Raw genomic sequence first — 15,803 nt, 5'->3', positions numbered from 1 at the left:
TATGTATTGTGCCTTACTAGAAGTCAAAGATACATTCAATTCATAATATTGAAGCCTAATCTATCATTGCAGTGCACCCTGTGAGAAACTAGCAACACAGCATTTTTGCTGTACAAGCTTGTGACTGTTTATCCAGTACGAATTCATTGTTTCTATGTGTGTATCCCATTCTTTCTTTCTCTGCATTGTAGAATATGAAAGAACTTTTTAAAAATTCCATTTTGAAAGCTAACATAGTGCCCTGAAGAATTCTTATTGGGAATGTGGCTTCAGTGGCTGGACAATAGAAGACTTCTCCGTTGTTAATATTGATTTTGAAGCATTTCTAGGACAAGGTTAAAAATATTCCTCTACTCTCCCTCAGAAATGAGACCATCCTTGCAGGCTTGAAACTAAATCCGAGGGGTAAAAGTTCAAATAAATACTCAGGCCTCATTTCTAAAAAAAAATTATTTTAAACAGGTTAGGTATGAATGTATAAATAGAACAAAGTCTCTAGTTTGTAACAAAAGCAAAGTTGCTGGAAAAACTCAGCAGGTCTGGCAGCATCTGTGAAGGAAAAGAACAAGAGTTAACATTTCAGGTCTGGTGACCCTTCCTCAGAACTGAGTTACAGCATACGCAGTTCTTTTGGTTTTTTTCTCTAGTTTGTAAATTGATAATGCTATTGAATTTGCTGCACCTGAACTTCATTTTGCTTCATTTTTAGTGTTGTTGATGCATATTGTATGCCCAGAGAAGCTGTGATCTTTTGATTAAACAGTGACCTGAATCAATGGCGTGGTTTGGACTTGAAATGGAGCCCCACTATGGCCTGACTAACCACTATTCACAGCTCAGCAGGAGAAGCCCTTTTCCTATCTCTGGCAATCTGCTCTAGGGTGACCCCACCAGAGTCCTGTAGAGTCAAACAGCAGGAACTAGTCCGTGGTGTGAAGAGACCCAAAATAGATGGGGGTAAAAACCTTGCCCCAAAAGATAAAGAATCTTGCCTTCAAAAAAATAGCAATATTGGAACTATTCAGGAGGCAAAAATTCCAATATGTTCTAACAGGTCACCCTGATTGTTCTGTGACTAATTCTACACTAAGCCACAAAACCCCAGAGCTACAAGCATATTAATTAGGAGTAGGTCATTCAGCCCCTTGAACCTAATCCTCTAATCAATAAGCTGTTGGCTGATCTTAAATCACTTAACTCAATCTTCCTGAATATGCCCCCATACTCTGATCTCTTTACTTAATCCTCTCTAGATGACTCTGCCTTAAATATATTCAGTGACCCTGATCTTTTTGCCAGAGGTCGAGGGGAGGCTTTCCAAAGACTGATGGTCAAGAGAGAAGAAAGTCTCCTCATCTCTGTCTTAAATGGGAAGCCCTCATTTTTAAAATGCATCCCCTGAGTTCTTGTGTCCTCCCACAAGAAGAAACATCCTTCAGCATCCACCGTGTCAAATTAACCCAAGGATCTTTGTCTGTTTCCTAGTCTGTACGTAGTTAATTACTCCATACCCTCTGGTGGTGAGGAGGAGAAGCAGCAGCAATGTTCTCTTGTTTTATTGTTGGTTGGTCTAATGTGTGAATGTCGAATAGGGACAAGAGTTGGAGAGTAACTGGTAACTGTGGAACAGTGGCAAAAGCCAAATGTGAGGAAGCTGAAATAAAATGCTGACCTGGGTGTGACAGAGCTCCCCAATATGAGAAGATGCTTGCTGCCAATTTGACGAGGCACAAGGTCTTTCTTTTAATTCATTCACGGGATGAGGGCATCGCTGTCTGGGCCAGCATTTATTGCCCATCCCTAACTGCCCAAAGGGCAGTTAAAAGTTAACCACATTGCTGTGGGTCTGGAGTCACATGTAGGCCAGACCAGGTAAGGATGACAGTTTCCTTCCCTAAAGTGAACCAGATGGGTTTTTCCCCTGACAATTGATTCATGGTCATCATTGTTCCAGATGTTTATTGAATGCAAATTCCACCATCTGCCATGGCAGGATTCAAACCCAGTTCCCTAGAATGTGACCTGAGTGTTTGGATTAGTGGTCTAGTGAGAATACCACTGGGCCATCACCTCCTCACTGCCTGCTGCCAGTTCTGATGATTCTACAATACAAACTGGTAGCAGAACGGTGAAATGAATTGCCTGCCAGCTGGTAGAATTGTCCTGGAGTTACCAGACTTCCTGGTGATTACTTGTGATGGTTGATTTCATTACCAGCAGCTATTGCTACATCTAGTTAGTATAACAGAAGGTTACGTGAAGGTGTCAGAACTACTGAGGATCATATTGCAATGGACTATGTCAGTTTTATGTCCTATCTATCAGCAGCGTCCTCTAATATTGTCCCTGTGGACACCATTTTTAAAAAATAAGGTATATACAATATGAGCTAAACTAAATGCAATCCGTAACAAGGACAGAAATTAACAGTTAACACTGAACAAAGAACAAAGAACAAAGAAAATTACAGCACAGGAACAGGCCCTTCGCCCCTCCAAGCCTGCACCGATCCAGATCCTCTATCTAAACCTGTCTTGATTGACTGAAGTTATGAGAAACCTTTTAAAAACCTGATCAGATTCTAATTGATGTTAACCGATTCCTCACAGTTAATAGGATGTAATGAAATTATTTCAAATCATGAGTCAGCATTTAGCCTTCAACTATTTTTGTGCACGACAAAAAATTATCTCATTTGCGTGATATTTTTAGGACACAACAAACAATGAAATGATGCAACTCAACAAAGACGTAAGAGAATGATTGAAAAGAAAAAATCAATCATGGGCCAAACAACAGTGAGCTTCAACAATAAATTCGCAGTAGCTGGAGCCGAGTGTCACAGTAACAGATTTCCATGAAAGCCAAGGGTCGATAAAGGGATTAAGACTGCACAATACTGGACTGTAGGCAGAGGCTGTAAGTGGTGCAGTTTAAGTGAAATAAAAATCCACTCATGATCAACAAGTGAATTCTTGTTTGCTGCAGGGCTCTCATCCTCTTTAGCTCATGGCATGATACATGACTCTGTCAGAAGGTAGTCACAGAATTTAATTGGATGCTGCACTCTCAACCTCTGATTGGAAAACTCTCTTGAGGAACCTCTCTACTCTCCTTCCCCATTGGTAAATGCATTGCCCAGTGTGGACCTGAGCCAGCTCAGAAGACATCGGGAATAAACAAAAACAGAAATTGTTGGAGAAACTCAACAGGTCTGGCAGCATCTGTGGAAAGAGAGAAAGCAGAGTTAACACTTTTGAGTACAGGGACCCTTCTTTAGAATGGTTCAATTTGGTCTGTGCTGCTGATTTCACTGATTTCAGTAATCCTGACTGCTATCAAATTACAATCATACAACTACAGCCAGGAAGAGGTCACAGCCAGTATTTGCCACAACTGGCCTGCAGTCCTGAATAGACCTCAGCCTGTTTTTCCTGGGTATTAAGACAACTTATGCCCAGGTGAGTAGAAGGACTGTGGCTGTTGATCTTCCCCTCCACCATCCCACCCCACCATCCCCCTACCCCACCCTGTCTCCACCCTCACCATACCCTTGCTACACTCTCTCCATCCAACCTTTCCTGGGCAAAGACTTCTTTCACTTTATTATTTTTTTAAGGAATGTTAAGAAAGGATATATTGGCTTTGGATGCAGTTCAAACAAGATTCACCAGGCTGATTCCTGTAATGAATTTGTTGACATCACAAATGGGATAAACAGGTTCGTTAGAGTTTAGAAGAATGAGGGGTGACCTTATTGAAACACACAAAATTTTGGGGGATGGTGAGTGCTTGAAAAGGTAGATGTGGAGAAAATGAATTAATGGAAACTGAACTCGAAACATTTTTTTCTCTACACAGACGTGGCCGGAGCTAGTGGTTTCTCCGGCAGCTTCTATCTTTGTTTGTTGCTTTCTAACCTACCTTTGCATCTTTAAGCAACCATAATGCTTCGTCCAAGTAATTTATATAAATTGTGAATGGTGAGGCCCCAGCACCTGTGGCGTATCACTCATTACTCTTTGCAAACCAGAAAATTATGTCAACTCTATTTCCTGTTAGCCAGCCAGTGTCCTATCAATGTTAATTTGCAATCCCCTTCGTTGTGAGATTTGAGTTTCCACAATAACTTTTGATGTGGCACTTTATCAAATGTCTCTGGAAGTCTAAGAGCAGCACAGCCATTAGCTCTCCTTTATCATCAGTACTTTACTTCCTCAAAGAAATCAAAGTAATTGGTTAAACATATTCTCCCTTTCAGAAAACCATGCTGACTCTGCCTTCAATTTTTTTAAGTGAGTGTGTAGCTATTATTTCTTTAACAATAACTTCTAACCTTTTCACAATGGCAGGTTAGGGGAGATTCAGGAGGATCAGGAAGGCATCAAGCTCATTGTTTCAGTCAAGAAGTGAAACTAAGTAAGATGGTCACAGAATACAGGACAGTTGTACCTATACTACAGTCAGAGAGTGGACAGATTGATGAGGCAGCTCCAGACATGGTACAGCACCTTCACCCTTGAGCTCAAGCGAACCAGTTTGGGATGTTCAGCCAGAATTCCAAGTCAGTGCTTGTGAGATTCAGACTTTATGAAGGAAGGCAGTTTGAGAGTAGATGGGTGGTGATAATTGTTATAATAATGTTATTGGTAATAACAACATCAATGATTGTAAAGACTATGGAAGGAAGTAAAAGTAAGCTACTGGGAAAAGTAGACCAAGTATAAAGAAGCATGGACAGACTTGAGATACAACAGGATTCATGTAAATGATAACACAAACATGAAAGTGTTCTTGTGGTCCAGTGAGTGTCCTCACCAGCAGTCCACCTGCTCCAGCGGTGTGTAATAACAGCTCTGAACAGGCTGATTAGAAAATCTCTAAAACTTACAACAAAGTGGCAGGAATAGGCCATTCAGCCCCTCAACACTGCCATGATTGTTCTGATTGCAATCACTAATCCACATTTTTTTTTCCTTTATTCATTCATGGGATGATGGGATCGGTGGCCAGGCAGCATTTATTGCCCATCCCTAATTACCCAGAGTGCAGTTCAGAATCAACCACATTGCTGTGAGTCTGGAGTCATGGTAGGCCTGACCAGGTAAGGATGGCAGTTTCCTTCCCTAACAGGCATTAGTGAATCAGATGGATTTTTCCAACAATCGGCAATGGGTTCATGGTCATCATTGCATTCTTAATTCCAGATATTTTTATTGAATTCAAATTCCACCATCTGCCATGGCGGGATTCGAACCCAGATCCTTGGAATATTATCTTAGTCTCTGGATTAACAGTCTAGTGATAATACCACTAGACTATTACCTCCCCCTCTGCCTATTCCTGCTCACATCTCTCTCTTGTTTGCTTAGCAAGAGTCTGCCCACCACCGCCTTAAAATATTCAAGGAGTCTGCTTCCACCACCTGTCCAGGGAGAGAGTCAATGATTTATAAAGCGCATTTCACAGTCTCACCATCAATCAAGTACCTTTGAAGTCACGCCTGGCACATAGGAAGGTAGTGGTGGTTGTTGGAGGTCAGTCATCTCACCTCCAGATATTTCTGCAGGAGTTCCTCAGGTAGATCCTTCAGCTGCTTCATCAACAACCTTCAGCTCAGAAGTGGGGATGTTTGTTGATGTTTGCACAATGTTCAGCACCATTCACAACTCCTCAGATACTGAAGCAGCCCATGTTCAAATGCAGCAAGATCTGGACAATATCCAGGTTTGGGCTGAAAGGCAGCAAGTAACATTCGCACCACACAAATGTCAGACAATAACCATTGTGTCCAAGATGGTGGTGGAGGAGACAGATGGTGGTATAAAGACAGATAGGAAAAGTTTCTATAAATATATAAAACAAAAAAGAGTGGCTAAAGTAAACGTTGGCCTTTAGAGCATGAGAAGGGGAATTTAGTTATGGGATATGATGAAATGGCCGAGGCATTGAACAGGTATTTTGTATCGGTCTTCACAGTGGAGGACACTAATAACATGCCAGTAATAGACAAAGAGACGAAGGTAGGTGAGGACCTGGAAACAATCATAATTATGGAAGAGGTAGTGTTGGGCAAGCTAATGGAGCTAAGGATTGATAAGTCTCCTGGCCCTGATGGAATGCATCCCAGGGTACTAAAAGAGATAGCGGGAGAAATAGCAGGTGCACTGGCGGTAATTTTCCAAAATTCGCTGGACTCTGGGGCAGTCCCAGCAGATTGGAAAACAGCAAATGTGACGCCACTGTTTAAAAAGGGAAGTAGACAAAAGATGGGGAATTATAGACCAGTTAGCTTAATCTCTGTAGTGGGGAAGATGCTTGAGTCTATTATCAAGGAAGAAATAGCAAGGCATCTCGATAGAAATTGTCCCGTTGGGCAGATGCAGCATGGGTTCATGAAGGGCAGGTCATGCTTGACAAATCTTTTGGAATTCTATGAAGACATTACGAGCGAGGTGGACAATGGGGACCCAGTGGATGTGGTGTACCTAGACTTCCAAAAGGCCTTTGACAAGGTGCCGCACAAGAGGCTACTGCATAAGATAAGGATGCATGGCATTAAGGGTAAAGTATTAGCATGGATAGAGGATTGGTTGACTAACAGGAAGCAAAGAGTGGGGATAAATGAGTGCTATTCTAGCTGGCAGTCAGTGACTAGTGGTGTGCCTCAGGGATCGGTGTTGGGACCGCAATTATTTACAATTTATATAGATGACTTGGAGCTGGGGACCACGTGTAGGGTGTCAAAGTTTGCAGATGACACTAAGATGAGTGGCAGAGCAAAGTGTGCAGAGAACTGTGAAACTTTGCAGAGGAACATAGATACATTGAGTGAGTGGGCAAAGGTCTGGCAGATGGAATACAATGTAAATAAATGTGAAGTCATACATTTTGGTAGGAGTAATAGTAAACAGGATTATTACTTGAATGGTAAAAAGTTGCAGCATGCTGCTATGCAGAGGGACCTGGGTGTCCTTGTGCATGAATCACAGAAGGTAGGTCTGCAGGTACAACAAGTAATTAGGAAGGCAAATGGAATTTTGTCCTTCATTGCTAAAGGGATTGAAATTAAAAGCAGAGAGGTTATGTTGCAGCTGTACGAGGTGCTGGTGAGGCCACACCTGGAGTACTGCGTGCAGTTTTGGTCTCCTTACTTGAGAAAGGATGTACTGGCACTGGAGGGGGTGCAAAGGAGGTTCACTAGGTTGATTCCGGAGTTGAGGGGGTTGGCTTATGAGGAGAGACTGAGTAGATTGGGATTATATTCATTGGAATTCAGAAGATTGAGGGGGGATCTTACAGAAACATATAAAATTATGAAAGGAATAGATAAGATAGAAGTAGAGAGGATGTTTCCACTGGCAGGTGAAGCTAGGACAAGAGGGCATAGCCTCAAGATTAGAGGGAGCAGATTTAGGACTGAACTGAGAAGGAATTTCTTCACCCAGAGGGTTGTTAATCTATGGAATTCCTTGCCCAGTGAAGTAGTTGACGCTACTTCAGTAAACGCTTTTAAAGCAAAGGTAGATTTTTTTTGAACAATAAAGGAATTAAGGGTTACGGTGAGAACGCGGGTAAGTGGATCTGAGTCCACGAAAGGATCAGCCATGATCTTCTTGAATGGCGGAGCAGGCTCGAAGGGCCAGACGGCCTACTCCTGCTCCTAGTTCTTATGTTCTGAGCCAGAGCTCGTTCCCTCCAACCACCTTTCTTTGTTCTTTTCTCAATCCTTTTCTTTTTTTTAAAGTCTCTTTTTCTGTACTTACCTTCTGGAAGGAGTTTGTTCGTGGAGGCAGCGATGGCGACGGCAGTGGCTGGGGGCCCAGAGGGGGGTCTTTAGCAATCAGCCACAAGGCAATTAGTGTGCCTGGGTGGCGGCATCATGGAAATGGGGACCTGCACTGGCACCAGAGCCAGACTCTGGGGCCTGTGGCGAAGCGGCTAGTGGGCCGGGGTGGCGGTCAGCAGTGAGACAGCAGTGCGGAGGTACAGGGATCTAGCCCAGCACAGCAGAGAGATCGAACCTTCGTGGGGAAAGCCCAGCGTGGAGTGACTGCAGGCTCGTGGCTAAAGAAGCACTGTAATTTGGAACTTTTAACTTTTTTTCTTATTTACTACTTTATACTGACAAGAACTGTAATGTCGCACTTTTAACTTATTTCTTTATTTTTCTACTTTTTATCTAAGATTTAGTGCCTAGGTATTTAGTACCTAACATCGTGCCGGGAATAGCAACATTGTAAACATTTCACTGTACACCAGTATCCCTGTACTTGAGTACACATTACAATAAAACCTAATTCTAATAGCTTTTAATAAACTTCAACAAGACACAATCTAACCACTGCCCCTAGACATTCAATGGCATTACCATCACTGAATCCCCCACTTTCAACATCCATTGATTTGAAACTGAACTGGACTAGCCATATAAATACAATGGCCACAAGAGCAGGCCAGAAGCTTGGAATACTGCCATTTGTAACTCACCTCCTGACTCCCCAAAGCCAGTCCACCATCTACAGCACAAGTCAGGAGTGTGATGGAATACTCCCCACCTGCCTGGATGGGTGTTGCCACAACAATACTCAAGAAGCTTGACACCATCCAGGACAAAGCAGCCCGCTTGATTGGCACCAGATCCACAAACATCCGCTCCCTCCATCACTAATGGTCAGTAGCAGCAGTGTATACTATCTACAAGACGTGCTGCAGAAATTCACCAAAGATCCTTAGATAGCACCTTCCAAATCAACAACCACTTCCATCTAGAAGGATAAAGGCAGCAGATACATGAGAACTCTGCAAGGAAACAACATGGAAACCTACAAGTTCCTCTCCAAGCCATTCACCATCCTGACTTGAAAATATACCACTTCACTGGGTCAATATCCCAGACTTCCCTCCCTAAAGGCATTGTAGGTCAACCTCCAGCAAGTGGACTGCAGCAGTTCAAGAAGGCAGCTCACCACCACCTTAAGGACAAATGGGGATAGTAATAAATGCTGGCCCATCCACATCCTGGAATGATTAAAAGGAAAGTACCTTTGAAGCCTGAAATGGAAAAATATGGCAAATAATTCATGCACAGTAAAGTTCCTCAAATGGCAGTGAGGTATGACCACAGACTCACTTCTTTAATGATGCTGTCAGTGGGATAAATAGTGAACTCCATTACTGCTTATTGAAGTAGGTCCTTGAAATCATTTACATCCAGAAGGCAGACGGAACACTGCCTCCTCTGAAAGACGACGACAAACTTCTTCAATATGGCCTCAAGTCTGTGCCTGAGCTGCTGGACAAAGAACTGAATCCTCTTCCCTACGACTCAGATAAATGAGTTACCAAATGAGACACAGCAATGTCAAAGGAGAATTAACTTTTGGTCTTAGATTTCAGGTTTTCTTCTTAGAAAACTGTTATCATTTGCTGCTTCCAGTTCAGCAGCTTGTAAATATAATCCTTTATCAACACTTACATTTGTTGGAAATCTGTGACCCTACACAGCAGCTATTAAGGAGAGCATCCAGGGTTCTTTCTCTAGTCTAAGGAATTCAATGGACCGGAAACTTGTCTGAGGTTTCTAATAAGCAGCCAGGTTAATGTTGCCAACTTTACTTCATTGCCTAAAGAAAAAATGCGTAGAGGCCTCCATCCCATCTGTTTAAAGTTTTCAGGCATCAACCTTTCCAAAAGTTTCAAATTCCTCCCCAACTTTCCCCATGCCCATCTCCGTGACCTGCCTCAACCCACTACGACCTCTGTACTCATTCAATTCTAGCCTCTTGTGAGTTCTCACCATGGGGCAGCATGGTGGCACAGTGGTTAGCACTGTTACCTCACAGCTCCAGGGACCCAGGTTCGATTTCACCCTAGGGCGAATGTCTATATGGAGTTTGCACATTCTCCCCGTGTCTGTGTGTGTTTCCTCCGGGTGCTACAGTTTCCTCCCACAATCCAAAAATGTGTAGCCTAGGTGGATTGGCCATGGAAAATTGCCCGTAGTGTTCAGGGATGTGTAGATTAGGTGGGTTACAGGGGGATGGGTCTAGGTGGGATGCTCTGAGAGTCAGCATGGACTTGTTGGGCCAAAGGGCCTGTTTCCACAGTTTAGGGATTCTATATAAAATAGATCTTTTCCCATCCCTCTCTCCTCTCTTTAAGAGTTTCCTTAAGCCTGTCTCTTGGGCCAAGCTTTCAGAAACAAGCCCAGAACATCTCCTGATGTGTCTCTGTGTCAAAACTTTATTTGATAACACTCTCGTGGAATGTCTATGTTGAACTTGCTATATAAATGCAAGCTGTTGTTGGTTTTGGCAGCACAGGTTCATTATTAGGTCTTAAATGTGAAGAGTTTTGGGATAATTGCAACTCAAATCTTCTACGAAACTCTGGCAATTCTTCACAAGAGGCCAGGAACAACTAGGAGGGAAATCATCACCAGACTGTTCCACATGCTTTGTTGTAATCAACATGCAAGGACCTGGGTAGAGGTCACAAATTATGATCGCCACTCCTTTGCTGATACAACTGATTTGCAGTCCACCAACATAGCACACACTATCAAATATAATCCTCCACCGGAGCAAATCATCTTAAAACTGATGCAAGGCAGGAATTGGAAGTTTTAAGGAAATGACTTGAGGAGAAAAAGAGGACAGTCCATTTTTGAGAGACCACAGACTCATGCAGCATGGAAACAGACCTTTCAGTCCAACCATGTTCCCATGCCAACAATGTTCCCAAAATAAACTAGCCCCACCTGTCCACATTTGGCCCACCTCCCTCCAAACATTTCCTACTCATGTACTTATCCAAATGTCTTTTAAATGTGGTGACTGTACTTGCATCCATCATTTCCTTCGACGGTTCATTCCATTCACAAACCACTCTCTGTTGCTCCTCATGTCCTTTTTAAATCTTTCTCCTCTCACCTTAAAAATATTGCCCCAGTCTTGAACTCCCCCACCCTAGGGAAAAGACACCCGCCATTCACCTTATCGAAACTCCAAATGATTTTAAAATCCTCTGTAAGGTCACCCCTCAACCTCCTACGCTCCAGTGAGGAGACCCAGCATATCCAGCCTCTCCCTATAACTCAAACCTTCCATTCCCAGCAGCATCCTGTTAAATCTTTTCTGAACCCTCTCCAGTTTAATAATATCTTTCCTGTAACAGGGTGACTAGAATTGCACACAGTACTCCAGAAGAGGCCTCACCAACATCCTGTAAAATCTCAACATGATGTCACAACTGCTTTACTCAAAGGTCTGAGCAACGAAGGCAAGCGTGCTAAATGCCTTCTTAATCATCCCGTATTCATGTGATGCAAACTTCAAAAAATATGCACCTGAACCCCTAGGTGTCTCTGTTCTACAATACTACTCAAGGTTCTACTTTTAATTATATAAGTCCTGTCCTTGTCTGCTTTACCTCACAATTATCCAATTTAAACTCCATCTGCCACTCCTCAGCCCATTGACCCACTCAAACAAGATCTGTTTGTAATCTTAGATAACTTTCTTCACAGGCCTTTCAAAGCAGTGAACTACAAAAGAAAGCTGAGAAGAACTTAGAGAAAGAGATGTGTATAACGTTTTTTTTTAATGACCAGTGGACATCTCAAAGTGGATCAATGAAGTACCTTTGATGTATTGTCCTGATTGTAATTTAGGGCATGTGACAGCCAATTTGTGCACAGGAAGCTCCCTCAAACCACATTGTAATGATAAAAAAGACTGTGACGAGAGATTAAAAGATTGGAGAATTTATACTCTAGAAGGGTGGAATATATACTTTGTTAAAGCTTTAATGATGAAAGTAACAGGAGGGAAATACCCAATTATTAAATGAATTGTCCCAAATAATGACTGAGCTCAAACTGATAGCCTTGTTGGATTTCTGCAAACATTCTGTAACAGGAAACTATAAAGAATAGCACAAGGTACCTGTGTTTTTATTCGGCTGAACACCCCCCACAATCAGAGGAGCTGAAGCTCATCGTATGGAGAATTACAGACATAATAACCTGACCCTATGATTGCATGTTTGTACATCAAGTCCTATGCCCCTGAGATTACTAACCCTTTTTGATGAAAATGAAGATGTCGCTTATCAGGACTTCACACTGTAGGCACAGTTGGCTGCCTTTATAAGAAGCTGTGATGACTGCCATATTAATTTTGCCAGATATTAAAATAAATGCACTATTTGCGAATGGCAAACTTGCTGGGTACCTTCGTGCACACAAATTATAAGTTACATGCAGTCAGGGATTGAACAGTTAGAGACAAATGGAAGGCTTGTTACATAGAAACGATCTTGCTCAGCAATTATGGCTATGAAATCGGTAACAAGACAGAGCTTATACTATATAACTCAATCCTGAGAACTGCTAAAGCCAAAACTGTAAACAGGAAAACACTTTACTACCGAAACTTTGAGGTAAGTGTTTCTGAAATCATTGTTATTTAGCTTTACACTACTTTTTTAGATATCTGCTCCTTGTACTGAGGTCCAGTTTCCAAATGACTACCAATACTTCATGTTCAGTCGGTAGTAATTATTGGTGCTTAGGTGATGTGTGTTGACAGGCTATTTGATCATGGGAGCCATCACAACTAATACGCTGTCCTCAAAATGTTGAAAGTACCACTGGCGAAGAATTCTGGGTTTGTATGTCCTTCACTGCTTTGAATTCTCGATAAAGGCCTGATCAAGACTCAATGTTTAAACATCGAGAAGGTGGGAATAACACTCAGGACAAGGAACTCTGGCTCATTATTCATTGCCTCAAAGAGGGACATTTTAATGATTTACCTGGTATTTTCTTTGATTTTTTTCGCCCCACACAGACTTTCCCAAGTCATTCTGATCATTGTATCACATCCTCATTTGGAGGTACTTCCCAATAATAAATTACACAAAGGGATCCTCTACACACACCTTTAAATGCAAAGAGGATAACATTAACATGGAGGGGAGAGCTGCAGAGCAGCAGAGTAGAAAAAGGAAGATATGTTACTTTACAATGAGGATCAAAGGCCATGCAACAACATTCATTTCCTTTGGAGCTTCCCTGGAGCGTTGGAGGCTGAGGGGGTGACCTCATAGAGGATTCTAAAATCATGAGGGGCATAGATAAGGTGAACGGACAAGGAACTTTTCCTAAGTAGGGGGGGTGCAAAACTAGAGGACATAGGTTTAAGGTGAGAGGGGAAAGATTCAAAAGGGACCTGAGGGGCAATTTCTTCATGCAGAGGGTGGTGCATGTATGGAATGAGCTGCCAGAGGAAGTGGTGGAGGCTGGTACAATTATAACATTTGAAAGATATTTGGACAGGTACATGGATAGGGAAGGTTTAGACAGGTATGAGCCAAATGCTGGCAGATGGGACTAGTTTAGTTTGGGAAAATGGTCAGCGTGGACTGGTTGGTCTGGAGGGTCTATTTCCATGCTGTATGGCTCTTTAACTCTATGGTCAGCATGGATGAGTTGGGTTGAAGGGTCTGTTCCTGTACCGTATGACTCTGGAGTCCATTCAACCTACTGTCTCTATGTCAATCCCATCCTATCCTTTATCCTTCAGTTCCACCATCCCTCCAACTCATCACCAACAACAACCTCGCCCTCCCCCATCATGGAGAAACATCTTTCCTTCTGGCACTTTTCAATCTCTCATCTTAGAAAAAAACTCTTCTGCTGGGATTGAGAACTAGCTCCAAGCCATGATATTGACTTTGAAAACATTTTTAAATCCTCTCACGTTTAGAGACCGTGTTGAGGTGAGACAGAAAACCATGCCTGACAGCTCGTGGCCCATCTCATTAAACACACCACCTATATATTGGGAATAACTTATGGCTGTTTGCAACCACTTGGTAAGCATCCACAGAATGATGCTGAGATTTGCCATGCCTCAGAACAGATCCCCTTGTTAAATGCACTCCCTATTGCGATTCTGATTTGTAAAGAGTACAAAGTCCACATATCCAAGTTCCCTGTGTGAAGTAAGTGGCATAGTCTGCAAGGGGACCCATTTGTCATCGCAATTCATTAACCTCAGCTCAAAAATGCTCATGCTCACACGGGTCTGAACCGAGATGCAGTTTCCAGACTCTCTGCCAAGGGAGGGGGCTTGCTGGGGGCTTCTTTTGAAAGTCCCAGGTGTTACTGGCTGGTGTCGTACGTTTGCAGGTTAAGATGACAAACGACAGCGTGGGGAAAGGCTCCTGCAAGCCATGTCTTAGACATCCCGGCCCTCAGTGACAGTGAGAAAGCAGTAGCCTTTACAGAATGAGCAAGTTAGGGACTTAGCCCTGGGGCCATTGCTACTTCTAAACTGACGGAGCTTCACTCTCAAGAGGTGACAGTCATTTGATCCGTACTACCGCAGACATCTATATAATTAAAAATCACCTATGAAACACACACTTCAGTGATTGGTCACAGGCATCACTTTTAAATTTGGCACTTGTTAAATCTGTCAAACCATAAGGATTGTTTTGTTTTCAGGAATTGGGATAAGACCTGCTCAATTAAGCATCCTGATTTGCTCAATTGCTACTGCTGCCTCCAGAACACTAACAATGAGCCAACCAAATTACATTAATCATCTTCTCGGAACTGCCTGAGGTTATCACTTGCCTTTTCACTCAGAACAGCATGCAAGACAGAACGTGTATTCGTATAGAGCCATCACAGTCTCTGCGCTTTTCTTCCCCATATGTTTTACTTCTCTACCACAGTGGGCTGGGTTGATAGGTACATTCAAGGCTGAGATAGACAGACTTTTAATCAGTAAAGGAATTAATGGCGATGAGGGAAAGGCAGGAAAAGTGGAGTCGAGGATTATCAGATCAGCCATTGTTGAATTGTGGAGCAGACTGGATGGGCTGCACGGTCAATACTGTGCCATAGTTCCTATGGTATGGTAGGAACTATGGCAGCCAAACTGTGCACAGCAAGCTCCCACGGCAGTGATTTGGTAATGTCTAGACAAAGTGTTTTAGTAATGTTAGTCAAAGGAAAATACATGACCAGGACACCAAGGAAAATGCTTGAATTCATCTTCAAAATGGGAATCTTTTACATCCATCTGAGATAATGTTAAAAATAATATTTGCAATTTAACAAATACATACAAAGTTACATAAACCTGAAAAGTAGGTTTCTGAACTGTTCCTTTAACAGACACCCAAAGTAAACCGATTTAACTGACAATCTCAAGAGCTGTTTGTGGGACTTTTCTGGAAGATTCACAACTGCAGTTAGCAAATTCATTCCCCCTGCTATAGGAAAGATGTTGTTAAACTTGAAAAGATTCAGAACTGATTTGCAAGGATGTTGGCAGGGTTGGAGGGTTTGAGCTATAGGGAGAGGCTGAATAGACTGGGGCTATTTTCCCTGGAGGATGAGGGGTGACCTTATAGAGGTTTTTAAAAACATGAGGGGCACAGATAGGGTCTTTTCCACAGTGTAGGGGAGTCTAAAACTAGAGGGCATAGGTTTAAGGTGAGAAGAGAAACATTTAAAAGTGACCTAAGGGGCAACTTTAGAGGGTAGTGCGTGTGTGAAATGAACTGCCAGAGGAAGTGGTGGAGGCTGGTACAACTACAACATTTTATTGGATGGGTACACGAATAGAAAAGGTTTAGAGGGATATGGGTCAAATACTGGCAAATAGGACTAGATTAATTTAGAATATCTGGTTGGCGTGGACGAGTTGGACCAAAGGGTCTGAAGACACATGTAGGCCAGACCAGGTAAGGATGGCAGTTTCCTTCCCTAAAGGACATTAGTG

This window comes from Rhincodon typus, chromosome 26 (genome assembly GCF_021869965.1).
Source record: "Rhincodon typus isolate 14 chromosome 26, sRhiTyp1.1, whole genome shotgun sequence".
Classification (NCBI taxonomy): domain Eukaryota; kingdom Metazoa; phylum Chordata; class Chondrichthyes; order Orectolobiformes; family Rhincodontidae; genus Rhincodon; species Rhincodon typus.
This window is presented reverse-complemented; position numbering follows the sequence as displayed.